Source organism: Marmota flaviventris, chromosome 7 (assembly GCF_047511675.1).
Source record: "Marmota flaviventris isolate mMarFla1 chromosome 7, mMarFla1.hap1, whole genome shotgun sequence".
NCBI lineage: Eukaryota > Metazoa > Chordata > Mammalia > Rodentia > Sciuridae > Marmota > Marmota flaviventris.
In genome coordinates this window covers 117,729,027-117,745,057 of record NC_092504.1, presented here as the reverse complement: position 1 = coordinate 117,745,057, position 16,031 = coordinate 117,729,027, and the positions used below count along the sequence as shown (strand labels likewise).

The window sequence follows — 16,031 nt, the reverse complement described above, 5'->3', positions numbered from 1 at the left end:
AAAAGTATACAATAGTTTACAAATACAGTATTAAAAATACAACCAAGAAAAAAGAAAAAACTTTTACGATACATTTTTTCAAAGCTAATATCCAGGCTTAGATCTTTTTAAGGTAACAAAATGATGAAAATTATTTTAAACCTCTTAATAAGCCAGGGGTCGTGACACACACCTGTAATCCCAGCTACTCAGGAGGCTAAGGAAGGAGGATTACAAATTCAAGGCCAACTTCTACAACTTAGTGAGAACCTCTCTCAAAAAATTAGGGGCGAGGGCGTGGACGTTGCTTAGTGGAAGAGGATCCCTAGATTAACTCCCTAGTTCCAATCAATCAATCTCCTCAAAAATAATAGTGCACAGATGTCCAAATCATTGACTAAATGTAAGACATCTACAAATAAACCAAGAACAGTTCTATACAAAATATGGGAAAGAAGAAAAAGAACTTTTTTGTTTCTTTTTTTTTTTTAACATAATAAACACCAAGTCAGCAAACACTTTTACTTAATGATAGCTCCAGTTATGGTTTGGATATGAGCTGTTCCCCAAAAGCTCCTGTGTTGATGCAAAAGGTGAAATGATTTTATCACGAGAGTGGTAACCTAATTAGTGAATTAATCCACTTGTTGGAATACAATTTTAAGATTACTGGGTTGTAACTATAGGTATGTGGGACCTGCTGGATACACTGATCACTGAGGGTTTGCCTTGGGGATTATATGGTTTCCCATGAACTGAGCAGCTTTACTCCACCACACACTACTGCCATAACGTGCTTCCCCATCTCTGGCCCACAGCAATGGAGCCAGTCAATTTTGGACTAAATCTCTGAAACAGTGAAACTAAAATAAACTTTTCTTCTAAGTTGTTCTTGTAAGGTATTTTGGTCACAGCAATGAAAAGCTGACTAACACAGCTCCTAATGATGTAAGACTGATACTACACATTCTTCTTTCCAAGAAAATACCAGCATGTGCCCATGAAAAAGAAATCAGCCAAAATCATCTTTCAGGACATATTTATTGGATCACAAATCTCACTACTAAAACAAGAAAAAGAAGGTCAACTTAAAGCAGCAGATGTACCAAAATATCTAGGCTGTCATACTCCTAGAATGTTTTCTACAAATGCAGGAGGAAAAGAATTCATATGAGAATGATCAACTACTGAAATCTGCTTCTAATTCATTCAATAAATATTTGGGAACACCTATGGACACTACTGTAAGCACCTGGAAGCCAAGATGACAAGATAATGTCCCCTCTGTAGAGTTTATTATAAAAGCTTCTGCTTTGTTCTCTTCCATTTATTTGTTCACGGAACATGTGCCTTCTATGGGTGGGAATGTTAGCCATCTTGGGGAAGAGGTATTTGCTGAAAGGATAAATAAGACATGACCTTTCCCTCAAAGAACTAGACCAGTAAAAGAGGAAAATACAAATAACAATGTTAGGCATTATAAACATCAGAGACACCACTGAGTAACTAGGGGAAAAATAACACCCTACTTAATCATCAGAACACACTTCCTTGAGGAGATGATATTTAAGTAGGGTATTAAGAGTTAAATGCTTCCCAGAGGAAAGGAAAATTCTAAGCAGAAGAAACAGTAAGGCACACAGAGAAACATACATGAACAATAAATACATTTGGCCCTCCAAATCAGTGGATTCCACATCTTCAGGTTCTAATCCTCAGTTGTAAACCAACTACGATCCAAAATATTCTAAATAAGGCCACGCATTTTGGCAAGTGCTTGCAATCCCAGCAACACAAGGTTCAGTCAGAAGGATCACAAATGCAAAGTTATCCCGGGTAACTTAGCAGGACCCTCTCAAAATAAAACAAAAATGGCTGGCGGTGGCTCAGTGGTAGAGCACACCCCTAGGTTCAATTCCCACTACCAACAAAAAAACAAGAAGTTCAAAATAAAAGAACTGCTGCTTCTCTACTGAACATGTACAAAGTTTTCTTCTTGTCCCTACTCCTGAATATGGTATAACAATTATTTATCTAACTTTTACATTGTATTAGCTATAAGTAATCCAGAGATATCTGAAAGTATTCAGAAAGGTATATATGGATTATATGCTAATATTGCTACATTTTACATGAAAGACTTAAACATCTACAGACTTTGGTATCCAATGAAACCAATCTCCCACAGATACTGAAGGATGACAGTATATATAGATATATATACAAATTAACATAAAATAAAGTATATATGTGTTAATATAAATGGAAAACATAGTGTTTAGATACAAATGAAGTAAGTCATGTGAATCACCAAAATCAGAAAATCCTATGAATGACTATTTCCCCAATTCTCCACATAATACCAGCATAGGAGAAACTTTAGTAGGTCCAATTATAGCCTTAGGGCATTAGGGCTCAACTTTCTCCCAGAAACAAAGGACTAGTGGAAGGAGGTTTGACTAGTAGATTGCCTAAGGACTAGAAAGGATACCAGCAAAGAGTTAATACTTTTGGAAATGCAGAGAAAGGAGAGAAGCAAGGAAATCAATTGAGAGACTTCTGAAATGGACAGGGAATAACAAGGTTCAATTTAACAGGGAGAAAAAAAGGAAATAGCAGATAAAAAAAACAAGTTCCTAAGTAAAAAAGTCTTCAATGGGTGAGTAATAAAACACATGGGAAGAGAAAGAGATCAGACATCATCCAAAGTTCCCCAGATACATCATCCCATTAAACTTCCTATCTGCTTTTCCCTTCCATATACCTTTAATTTTATAAATACACATTCTGACACTCACATTTCACAGTCCTCTATTCTTGATATACTTTTTATAAGAATAGTTTGCCATTAAAAAATTAAATCAAGAACAGGGCTATAGCTCAATGGTAGGGTGCTTGCATAAGCCCTGGGTTCAATCCCCAGAACCACCCCAACACACACACACACACACACACACACACACACACACAAATTAAATTAGTAAAATCCATGTGGAACTCTTTCCTAGTTTCTAAAAAAGGTTAACCTTTTTAAAATTACTTTTAAAGTAACTGCATTATATGCTTTAAAAACGACATATAGTCATTTTCCTATATAGCTGTCTTTAAGAATGAATGTTAAATATGGCCCATCTAAGTCTGTGACTTATCTTTACCAGTAATCAGCATTCATACAGAATCTGATTGGTAAACCTTTTACAATAAGAAGGCATCCAAATGAGAAACAGAGTTAACTGCAGAACAGGGTTTCCCAACCTTAGCACTACTGACAGTTTGGATGAGATAATTCTTTAGGGTACTGTCCTATATACATTGTTCATAACTGACCTCTACTCACTACCAGTAGTATCCTTCCCTTTCTCCCTCCACTTCCCCTAATGGAAACAATCAGAAACATCTCTAAACATTGCCAAAATAGGTATAGATTATTATGTGCCAGGCACCATTCTGTGCTTCTCATTTTTTATTTCATTTAATCTTAACATAATATACATGAGGTAGATATTATTTATTTTGCCCATCTTAGAGATAAACTGAGGCAGAGAAAACAGCTTGCCAAAGATCATACAACAAGTAAACTGTGGTAACCTGTATTTTAATCCACATAATGGTGGTTTGGGTTCCTGGTCCTAATCATTGTTCTGCCAATTCTCACTAACATCTCAGCATTTTTCATGTAATACTCCAAAAGTAATATTCAAATCTTATCTGAAAGTAAAAACTAAAACTATTCAGAGTGGAAGTGAAATTAAAAAACTCAACTCAGGATAAATTAACAAGCATTCTCTAAGCACTGACCGCACAGCACTAAAGTGGTTCAAAGAAAAGAAAACTACCATCTGTTAAGGATCTGGCTGCAGAACCTTTTTCATGCATTATCTCTTTGAAATCTCACAACATTCCTGGGAGACAGGTATTATCTTTTTTTTATTTTCTTCAAGTGAGAAAACTCAGCCTCAAAAGAGCAAAATGATCCCCAATCTAAACAGGTTCCCAATTTAAATTAAATGCATTTTAAGAAGATTAAGAAGGGTAAATATCTGTTAATAATACTCAGAGGGAAGGAAACACAAAATGGGAAAAGTATACAACTAGATTCATCAGGAAATACACCTTTCAAGAGTTTTTAGAATCTCCCCTCTTTAAATCAAATACACACTTAAAAAAAAAAAAAAAGATGAGCCGAAGGTGAGAAGCTGGGGAACCTTTCTAGGAACAATGAACACAATGACAAGTTTTGTGGACTAAAAGGAAAGTTTTGAGACAGCCAATGTAAGTAGTAAGTCAAGGAAGTGGGGACCATAGGCTGCCTTAAAATTAAAATGGAACTGCAATTTAGACAATGAGGCCTATCTATGCACTATGCATTTAGGGTACTCCCCACACCAACCACACTAAAGCACAGCAACAGAAACAAAGGAAAAAGAGTTAAAGATATAGACGAGTAGAGTTGATTAAAGGCAACTTTGACATACAAAATCCAACAACCAAATTTCATAAGCTAAAGCAGATCATCTATTTTGACTTGTTTTGTGTATTGTTTCCTCTAACCAGAGAGTAAGTTTCAAGCAAGCAGATATTTTTATGTTCTGTTCACTCAGATCAATGCTTGGTAGAGTAAGTGTTTAGTAAATATGTTCTGCTGAATTAAGGCAGCATTCAAAATAGGGACACATTCAGGAGCAAAGATCACAAAAACAAAAAAAAGAAAAAAGAAGAGAAAAGAAAACAATACCAACAATCTTGCAGAAATAACAGTAACTTAATACTACAATATTTCCTTATTATTACTGCAGCTACCATTTAAAAAGCGCTAAGCCAGTCATTGTGCTTTTCATTTAATCTTTTCATTTAAGACTTACTGCATTATCTCACTCAATCCTCTTAATTACCCTATGAGGGAGGTAGGTACTATTATTATCCTCCCAGTTTTATAGGAAACACACATAGAATAAATAACTTGTCCAAGGTCACAAAGCAGTGGAGGTAGAACCTGAATCCATCAACTCCAAAGCTTGCCATGTCCCATAATAGAATTAGAAGCATCCCTTTTAGGCAGAGAAGGGAAATATGGCCAACAAGAAATAAAGAAAACAAAACAAAACAGAAACTCCACTGTAAATCAAAAACCCTTTGTTCACCCCTTCTCAGATCAGTACAATGGAAATTTTCCCACCCTAGAATACAGCGATTATCCTATATAGATTAAAAGTTCAATGTTTCAAAGAATCCAGATGTTGAAAAGCTAAGAACAAGAATCAATCATATAATCAACATTTCAAAGGGTAGTAGATAACAAGTAGTAACACCCCATGTCCACAACCCAAAGAAATAACAGGGTGTGACCTCTGACTAAGAGTGACCTCAAAACTTCCAGAGCCACTCTCCCTGGTTATCAGCCTCTTCATCCCTCCCTCCTTTCCTCAGAGTCTCTCCCCTCCCTTGCACCATTCCATCGCTCCTCTTCTATTGGATGGCCTTTATAAAAAATTTGAAATTTTATATTTCCTACTCAAAATTTCTATATATAGTATAATTTTATATTTCTCTAATGAAAAAATTCCACCCAGGTAATACATGATTTTAAAAAAGGCCCCCCACTTATTATCTCAGCATTCTAAAGTTTGTATTACCAAATTCACAAGTGTAGTCAGTTAAGAGACCACCAAACATGCAAAAGAAAACTGATGACCCATATATTTAGCTATATAACTTTCTGATATTACATACATAATAAATAAACAAGAAATCAAGCATAAGCTCTTCCATCTAGTCAATAATCTGTTCATGATTATAAAATACTTTTAAAAAAAAAAAATCTCTGAAATGGAAAGATCCCTAGACACCTAACTGTAATTGTGACAAATGAAAAAAATACATAAAATATGAAAATTTTTGAAAAACTAGAATATTCATTAAATTAAGCACTTAACCAGAGATTCACTACCAGATAAACCAACCTAGTTTCTACATTTACACCAACCTGCTTTAAAAGGAGAAGTTAAAGAAGAAAGATAATCAATGCTAAAAACTAGATTTGAATCGTTTCTTTATTTTTAAATACTTATCTTACATATACAGTTCTATTAAATAAAACAGACTATGAAGGCATATCCACACTGTTCTCAAAACAGAAATACCTTCCAAGTACAGAAACCATCAAGAAGTATTTATTCCTATATCTTGGCCTATAAAATATTGATTGTACCAGGTTTGAAGGAAAAAACTAAGCAAAGACAGGGAATGTTTAAAAACATAAAATACTAATAATTTTATGAAAAATGAAAACTAAAATTAAATAAACAATGATCACCTAAATAAAACTGTCAATCCTAATTTGAAAAACAAATGATACAGATAAAAATCCTATTCTATTTCATGATTTTTTAAAGCTTTTTATTTTCAAAGGTTAAAGAGATGGACAATTAAAAGAGCTGAAAGACAAATAAATATAGGGATATTCCCAAATGGACAACTGAAATCAGAGTCACTACCAAAAATAATCACTAATTATTAAAAATTACTCCTTCCTGGCCCCTGCACAACTGAGGTCTTTGGAAATGAACTCAAAGTTCCGTTTTGTTCAAATCAGTGTTTCTTTTCTATGAAGACACAACCATTCTGTCATTTCTCTAGTTTTTAAGACTTTTAACAAAAATATTAATTATATACTTGTTCTAGATACTTTTGAAAACACTACAGAATTACTTCAATATCATTGTCAAATTCAAGTACTAAATTTAAATGTTGAGCAATATAAAGTATGACTTTATCCTTCAATTCACATCAGACTTTAATATATTAACATTTATGACTCTTATACTTTATGCCAAGAATTGGACTTTGCATATTGTTTTTATACTATCTGATTTAATCCTAGCAACAATTTTGTGAAGGACTTGCTTTCCCCCATCAACAAGTGCTGAAACCAGTATCAGAAAGGTCAGTAGCTTGTCTTCTGCCTCGAAAATATAAATGTATTTTATAAAGATAAATGAGACATGAACTAGCAACCTGTTGGTGGCTCCAGGTATGCATGTAGTTATAAGCACTAATTTTTATGAAGCCTCTCCTAGAGAATGCCATGTGTTAAAGTTTGGATATGAGGCGTTGTCCAAAAGCTCCTGTGTTAACACAGGAATGTGCAGAGGTAAAAATCACCAGATTATGAGAGTTGTAACCTAATGAGTCCATCCTAGTTTGAATGAGCTGAGTAGTAACTGTAGACATGCAGGGCATGGCTGAAGGAGGTGGGTCACAGGGAGGGTGCTCTAGAAGGATGCATCTTCCCTGCAGCCACTTCCCTCTCTTTCTGCTTCCTGGTGGCCTGAGGTGAGCAGCTTTTCTCCACAATGTCCTTCCTTCGACCCCTGCCTCCCCTCAGGCCCAAAGTAATGAAGTCAGCTGACCACAGACTAAATTTCCCAAACAATGAGACAAAATAAACTTTTCTTCCTCTAATTTGTTCTTCTCAGGTAGTTTGGTCACAGCAACACAAAGCTGTGATTAATACATCATGCAAAGGTATATAATCCCTTACACTGCCCTAAAAACATACCATCTTAAAAGACTGATAAACTCCATGCATTCTTCCAAAAAGAAGCCCATAATTTGCCTTGAGACTTCATGTATGAAACTGTCATTATATATTAATGGACTCATTCAAGACACTGTGTAATAAAAGAGCCAGAAGAAAACACCGTCTTGTATTCTATGGTGCTCTTCTCTGAGGAAAGGCTAAGTAACATTAAAAATATTTTGCACAGTTTTAATATTCATAAATTCCAGAGTAGTCATACAGAGAGAAGCATCTAGCACACACACTAGATACAGACACATACATACACACACACAATAATGAGGAAAAAAATGCTACCACCTTTAGAGAGCCTCCCAGATTTCCAGTAGCTGTATTTCAGTTAGAAAGAAAGGGCAGAGGCAACACAGCATAATAACAGAAACTGAACAATATCTGACTGATCCACTAGCTGTCCTTCAGGTCTGATGGGGAAAGAGCAAAAGATAAGATACTCAAGCAATAAAGTCTCCTGTACATTTTTGTTTTTCAACTATCTGCATGGGTTTTCATATATTCTTGTATTAACTTACTGTTTTAGAGAAATCATATGTTACTCAAAATTTTTAAGGAAACATTTTAGAAAAATTTGTTATACCATTAGGTTGTCATTTCAAGATTCAGGTTAAGTGCCAGTGAAAACCATAGATGTTCCTTCAAATAGTTCACAATTCTGAAGGTGTAACAGGATGAAATTTTAAATATATTTGTGTGTAAAAATGTAATATATATACCCAATAGTATTCAGGAAATGTCATATATATTTAGGAAATAACACTCCATTTAAACAAGATGTGAAAGATATCAAAGTATCAATGAGTATCATCAAAAAGTAATAAAAACCTAAAAATTCATTAAGGCATAAGACAGACTAGTTTTTACTTAATGGGGAAAAAAAGACTCACAATAGGATTTAATATCTAGAGTTCATTATTTGAAAGCAACTTTACTCATCTATTATATAATAACAATTCTGCTGTCAGGGAAAAAAAATTAATACACCATCCATTTTCCCCTGGTCTACTAAAAGTATCACCAAAATAAAGTATTTCAATTTGGAATATGTGCAGATAAGAGATGAACATTTTGTGTCTTTTAAGTTGCCAGCCATCCACAGCTTGAGAAAATAATAAAAATCACTTGAAAAAAAACAAAACTTTAAAAATTTTAAAAGAACAAGATAATAATTTTCACCAAAAGAACAGGAAGCCAACTTTACAGTGACTCTTTTGCTTTTTAAAGGAAAGAAAGGAAATTGAAGTACCAAGTAGACCTTGGCCCTCCCTATCTGTGAGTTCCACATCTGCTGATATGACTACACGCAGATGAAAAATATCTGAAGGAAAAAACGGCATGTGTACTGAAGGTGTACAGATCTTCTTTTTCTTCTTATTCCCTACATAATACAGTAAAACAATTATTTACATAGCATTTGTACTGTAATGAGTATTATGAGTAATGCAGAAATTATTTCAAGTATACAGAAGAATGCAGCTCAGGAGGTTGAGGCAGGAGGACTGCAAATTCAAAGTCAACCTTAGCAAATTAGTGAGGGTCTAAGCAATTTTTTTGAGACCCTGTCTCAAAAAATAAAAAGGGCAGAGGATGTGGCTCAGTGGGTAAGTGTCCCTGGGTTCAATCCTTGGTACCAAAAAATAAAATAAGCAGAAGGACGTTAACAGTTATATACAAATACTAGTTCTTTATATAAGGGAACTTGAATATCCTCAGATTTTGGTATCCACAGGCGTCTTGGGATTAATTCCCCACAGATACAGATGGATATTTTACACTACTATAAAATAAAAGATTTTAAACTAACTAAAAATAAATCTCTATTGCAATAGTAGTCTCCTTCCTTGCAATAAATAGAGGAATCCTAAGAGTTATGAAACCAGAGTAAATATACCATCACCCAATATGGGTATTTGTTGATAAATGAAACAGATGTTTTTACATTAGCTATAATGTAAAAATTAAACAAAGTGAATTGTCCTTTCTATACAATACATTTAAGATACCTTCATCCTTAAGAATATAAGCAAAGCTGTTTAAAGTACACGTTTAAATGATTTAAGTGACTTAAGACATAATAATACTTGAAATTAACAAAGCAAAAATAACTGTGGAGCCAATAATTTCACACAGTGAATTAGTCATGCCAAGAGATTAAGACTCTAAGAGATAGAAGTTTTAAACGTTAATGTTCTTATAATTTGACTAATATTTTTGTCTGATTCAACCCAACCATAAACGCTTTTAATTTTATATTCAAAGTAAATGCTTTACAATTTATTTTCAGAACCTTTCAAGATATGCCCATAAGCTTCTTCACAGATAACCTTTGGCCATGATACAAAACCAGTATGTCATTATAGGCCAATTATAGCATCTTTGAATACAATGCAGAAGGACCTTACTTTTTTAGCTGAATCCCTTTATAGATGGCATCACCCCTGTTCCTCAGTTCATAGTTTTCATCATTAGGAAGACAACCATACTTTGAACAGTAGACTCTATGCTTTACGTAGAATAAGACAACCAGGAAGATATCTAATCTAGAAAATAGAGATCTCCTAAAATAGCCAGTTCCAGCTCTGTAGTGTAAAGCTCATAGCTCATACGTTATGTTGGTAGATTTGGAAGTCATCTATACCAAGGTCTGTAAAGTAAGACCTACAGGCCAAATCCAATCTACTTCTTGTTTTTATGTATGAGATTTCATCGGAGCATAGTCACACATTCACTTCCATATTGTCTATGGCTGCTTTTTCGCTACAGAGCTGAAAATTGTGACAGAGTGACCGATAAAACCTAAAATATTAACTGGTCCTTTGCAAAGAAAAAGTCTGCCAACCCTTCTTCTACACAATGTCAGAAGAATCACAAGACTTCTCTAAGAACCATCTCTAAAAGTACAATGAGACAGGCTGATGCTCTCCTACACATAGACTTTGGGATCAGGTCATCTGGTGCTAAGACAAAGCCTTTGAGGTTCTCTAAATCATCTCTTTTAATCCCAAAGTTGCCAAGGCAAAGTATATGGAAACTGTTACTCTACTATCAGAGTCCTACCTTTCCCAATGTGTTTATTAGTAAATCAGCTTCACCATGAAAGGCTATCTTTTGCAGCGTTCAGGGCCCATACCTATAACCCAAGTATATGGGGAGGCTAAAGCAGGAGAATCTCAGATTTGAAGACTGACTGCCTGAGCAACTAAAAAAGACCCAGTCTCCAAATAAAATTTTTTAAAAGGGCTGGGAGGTAATTCAGTGGCACAGCACTTGCCTCACATGTGGCAAGGTCCTGGGTTTCACACACACACACACACACACACACATTCATTCTCTTTCTCTCTCTCTCTCTCTCTCTCTCTCTCTCTCTCTCTCTCTCTCCCCCCCCCCAGAACACCAAAAAGGAAGGGAGGGAAAGAGGGAGGAAAGGAAAGGAAGGACTGGAAGGAAAGGAAAGGATGGGGAAAAGAGACAGCCTTTTAAAATCTACCTCAGCACAGCTTCATCTGCATATGTAATGCTATGAAAAGTAGAGAATGGAGAGAGGAACAGGTAGCATATATTCCAACCCCTAGACCCTTACCCTAGAATCATTTTAGCCATAGGTCCCTGCATAAATATCTCTTCTCAAGAGGGTTCTGCCAATTGATACTCTCCAAAGAAGCCAAAGAGGCTCCAGGAAGGTGCTGAATTCAAAACTAAGGAACACAAGAAAGTTTGAGTATATATTTCTACTCACAATCCTTAATCTTTGGTAAAGTCAACACCAAATGTTAACCACAAAGAAGTCTGAATATTTTTAAGTGCCAAGTTGTTTGTTTTTTTATAAAAAGGTTATAAAAAATTTTCAGCACTGCTGTGCCAACACAGGGATATCCCCTCCATTGTATGGGACACAAAGACGCACACCAACTCCAAGCAAGGGAAGCAGCCTTCCCTGTCAGCTATTTTTAGCCCCACTTCATGGTAGTCAGAGCAAAGTTAAGATTAATAATAATGCAGGGGAAACTTTGAAGAAACAAATCAGTCCTTTTTTTTCTATTTAACTATGAAATCCTATATATTCTGAACTTAATCTCAAGGGACCTACATAATCTACTAAAAACTTGTAGCTGCTTCAAAAATACAGAATCATATACCTTGGGACTAAACTGATAGCCGTGTATTTAAAGACTGGTCCTCTTTTCAACTACAACTTATCTACTTTTAAAACATCTCTTTTAGAGACAGACTCATCCATTCTCAATTCTCATTGTCTTTGCTTACTCTGACACAGATCCCCACCACCACCCCACAAATTAAAACACCCATTTTTCAGCTCTTTACTTTCCATTAGCACTCTCAGAAACCTAAATGCTTTGAAAATTACTCCCATCTCCACACTATCAGCATTATGACCTGTTAAATTATTTTGCTGTCTTGAAATTATATCAGTATCTAACTCTTAACCCAAAATTTAACATCCAAAACAAAGTCAACTGCCCTGTTTCCAAATTCTTTTCTTATAACAAACCACTAGCACCATACCGACACTGGATACATCTTTTTCACTCCTTCTGCATAGCGTCATCATAACCATGGCATAAAAATGTTCATTTCCTAGAAAAACAAAATCTTAATCCAGGCACGCTACGCTGCCTTTGGCCTAAAATGTAATTTCTCCTCAACCATCTGAAACTACCCTCTCAGGAACACCGCCCTCAACTGCTTCTTTGCATTGTAACCACGCACCTACACAAACATGAATTCACCTTAACCCTAATCAACAATCTCCCTCTGGAGGTATTACCAGCAAGCTAAGGTCTTTATATCTACATCTGTCCCTTATACCTTCCAAGTCCAAAAGCCTTATCTTGCCTCCACATACACATTTCTTCCTGAAAGAGACCTTCCCAGATTTGACTCAGACACTCCAATTAGTTTTGTGTAGTACAAAACTAACATTTTCTTCATGAAAACTGTACAAATACATTCACAGATATAAGATACTAAACATGGTATCTGGCATATAGTGGCCTTAATTATATTGTCCATTCTCATATTTCTAAGTTTTGTGCATTTGTATTTGATTGCCTCTGTCACTCATAAGTAAAAGCACCTCAAAGACGAACACTGTAATACTTTATCAGTTTCACACAAATATGCAATAAAACCTCATCTTAATTTTTAACCAATTTATAAAAGTAGGTCCTACTGTTAGTAAGCAGTTTGGGGTTCATTTTCCGCTCCTTACCAAAAAGCAGCCTATGCAAAACTAGATGACTCTTCATCATCATTATGGAAAATGGATACATAACTTTCTCAAGGTCACAAAATAAAGTAACAGACCCAAAAATATTTGTTTGATTCTAAATCTAACCTTATATCCACTGTTCAATTTTTTTCAGGTCAGTTCCCATTTAACATAAAAGAATTTAAAGTTCCTTGTAAAAAGCATAAGAACAAGGCATGTTAAGGAAAAACTGGTAAAGTTCCAGAGGAGGGCAAAGTGGTCAAAGAAATGGAAGAAATTAGCCTAGAACAGAAAGAGTTGGGCAAGATGACAGTAAAGAGAAATAATTAAAATCTATAATACCAGGAAAAGATAGACTTGTTCTAGCATTTCTCAAAACACAAACTCTGAATGTGTCTTGGAATTTTATAGAGGACTGATTTGAGATAAGTATATGAATAATTCCATAATATAGAAGCTAATAAACTCGCAGAACTCATTACTTCAAAAGAGGAAAAATATAGGATCAAATATTAAGTTTGAGAAAGTTTTAAATAAATTTAATCACAATCCTGAATGAAGAAATTAGTATAGATAGGTAACCCCTATCTATTTACATTCATTCATTCCTACACAGAAAGCATCTCTTCAGAGAGCGAGCCCACAGTTTGTTGAGCAGATGGACCAGAATTCTTAGTTTAGTACTGTCTATGCCATATAAGATAAAATTCCACTACAAGTTTAATTTTTAAGGTCCACATAAATATATGAAATGTTAATTATTTTATGCACCTTTTGACATTCTGAAAATATACCTGAAATACAAGTCACTGGTTCTAGAACTTCAACTTAAAATAATACAAGGAAAAAGTCATTCTTGATAGAATGAAGTGTCCATAGCTTCTCCTAAAATGATGGAGACTAAAGATAAAGCCATTCTCCCAAGTTTGTTTTTTTTTAAAGCATTTGAGTAAAGGGGAAAATGTTACAACTTTTATGAAAACGGTTAATGCAATAGGTGTCCGTCCCAAGTAAGGTGATTCATAAGAACTCCGAATTTTCTTAGCAAGTGAAATTTGTTAGTGTCCTCTTTGCACACAGAAATTGAACTCAGAAAATGAGAAGGAAACAACCTCCTGTACCAACAGGTACTAAAATGATAATCAGTCTTCCTTTCGCGAAGACTCAAAGAAAGGCAAGAAATTTTCCTTTCAGGGTTCCACTGGAGTAAGTGGTTCCCACTGGGAAATCCATGAGAGTTTCCCAGAAACAAAAACTGCGGCGTTGCCCTAGCTGCTGTATCACAGCCATCGTACCAGGAAAAGGTATATTACAGAGATGTCCTTTGTGTGCACATAGGCTCGGGCTTCCTCTATTTCCTTTCGCCAATTACTGGCTAGAAAGGTGCAAGTATCCACTCTGGAGATAAGAACTTCTCTAAGAGCAACCTGTATACTTGCACAACTCCTGCAAGTTAAAAGGTTACAAAACCCAGAACTACATACACCTTCTCTCTGCTGAGAAAAAAAGGGCTATAAACCTTGTCATCTATACACTCCCAACCCTCCTGCAAAACATCAGCGAAACTCCAGAACCAAGCGCCGGCAGGCTCCCACTTTCTAGCCCTCATTTCCCTCTCCCCGGCCACTCACGCTTTAGAGAGGAGCCGTGGCGCTGAGAAAGTGGGTTGGTTCCCTTCCTCCTTCGGACTGAGGCAGCAGCTGCGGAAGGCTCCGTCGCGCAACTGAGGAAGAAGCGGTGCTAGTGTCGCTCAACCAGGCGGCCACCCGGGTCTCTTCCGCGCTCCCGGGGAAGAGCAGGAGGCGGCAGCCCCGCTCACCTCCTCTTTTCCTCTTCCTGGGTCTCTTCAGGCTGTGGCTTCAGCCCGTCCAGGGCCACTTGTCCCGGGACAGTCACAATTTTGTTTTTGTAAAGTTTCCTCTGGGCGGAGGCTGCGGCCGGCCCCCCGGGTCCCCCCCGGCCCCGCCGCCCTCGGGGCTGGGGCGGGGGAGGGGGCTCTTAGAACTCCCGGAGTCCTGCCGAGGAGCCGGGGGGCCGGCGACTGGCCAAGGGAGAAGACCCCCGAGGGGGCTGAGGGGAGGGGGACGGTAAGGAAGGGACGGCGGCGCTGGTCCTGCTCTCCCCGCCACCCCAGCCGCCGCTTCACATTGGGGTCCCCGCCCCCCCGGGCGGGGGGTGGCTGCTGAGCTTGGGGCCCCGGCTCATGCACACCCGGGCGAGATGCTACGGCCCCGGGAGGGTGGCCGAGGCGGCGGCGAGGCAGGGGACCCGGCCGGCTCCGCTCGGCGCCGCCCCCGCTCCCGGCTCCCGCATGTGTCGCTGCGGATGGGACCCCCCTCCCTACACCTTGGGGGTCCTTCTCCCCACGCCCCGGGACGAGGCAGAAATTCCAGCCCCTCCTCAGCGTCCTCTCACCGCGGAGCAGCTACTCAGTCAGTCCCGGCCCGCGGTAGCCGCCTCCCTGCCCCCTAGCCGCGGGCTCCGGCTCCGGCTCCGGCTCCGGCTCTGGCTCCCGCTCCGGCGTGTGCAGCCGCTGCTGCCGGCCGGGAAGGTGAGGGGGGGAGAGAAGGGTGGCCGCGGCTCCCGCTGGCCCAGGTTGGGGCGGAGGTCTCGGCGGCGGCCAGTGTACGGGGGCTGGGTCTCTTGGATGCTCCCTCGCTCTCACTCTCTCGGCGGCGGTGGCGGTAGCGCCCGGAGCTCAGCTCGCTGTCTCGCTCGCTCTGTGCGGGGCTCTCGCCTCACTCCAGAGAGAGGGGCGGGAGGAGAGCGGCGCCTACTGATGACGCAAGTCACCTAGCAACAGCTCTCCTTCCCCCGCCCTTTTCTTTCCGCTCTGAGGCTTCCACCGCTGGCCTTTTTTTCCCCTTCTCTTACTACCCCGCCCTGGGCGACTCTGGCGCGCTCTGATGACGCTTGGAGGGAAGAGGAAGTCAAGGATCCGCGAGCGGGTGGGTGCGCCTCGGGCCGCGGGACTCGCTGCTGCCGCCGCCGCGGCCGCCACCGCCTCTACGACCGCGTCAGAACTGTGGAGAGGAAGGGGAGGAGCCCAGTCGAGCCTAAGCTGCTGCCTGATCTTACCCCTGACCCGAGGGCGGCGGGGAGAGCCTGCTCTGTAGCGGTTTCCTGCAGGGCAGGTGGGGACTGCTCCTTTGGGAGCAAAGAGGAGGCCCAGGCCGCGCGGCCAGACTCCGGCGCGCAGCATCCGAAGGTGAGGTATTTCCAGACGGT

At 38.8% G+C, this 16,031-nt stretch overlaps 1 protein-coding gene across 6 annotated transcripts in view; it reads right to left on the bottom strand.

Annotated features, from left to right (window-relative positions):
- Positions 1 to 15,584, bottom strand: part of Fbxw7 (F-box and WD repeat domain containing 7) — a 185,917-nt gene extending 170,333 nt beyond the window's left edge. For 5 of the 6 annotated variants that reach the window (XM_071614611.1, XM_071614609.1, XM_071614612.1 and 2 more), the window contains exon 1: positions 14,435 to 15,584. The gene's annotated coding sequence lies outside the window, so the exon portion shown is untranslated. The remainder of the gene's footprint in view (positions 1 to 14,434) is intronic. The other variant, XM_071614610.1, reaches the window with a different exon arrangement.
- Positions 15,585 to 16,031: the final 447 nt, after the last annotated feature.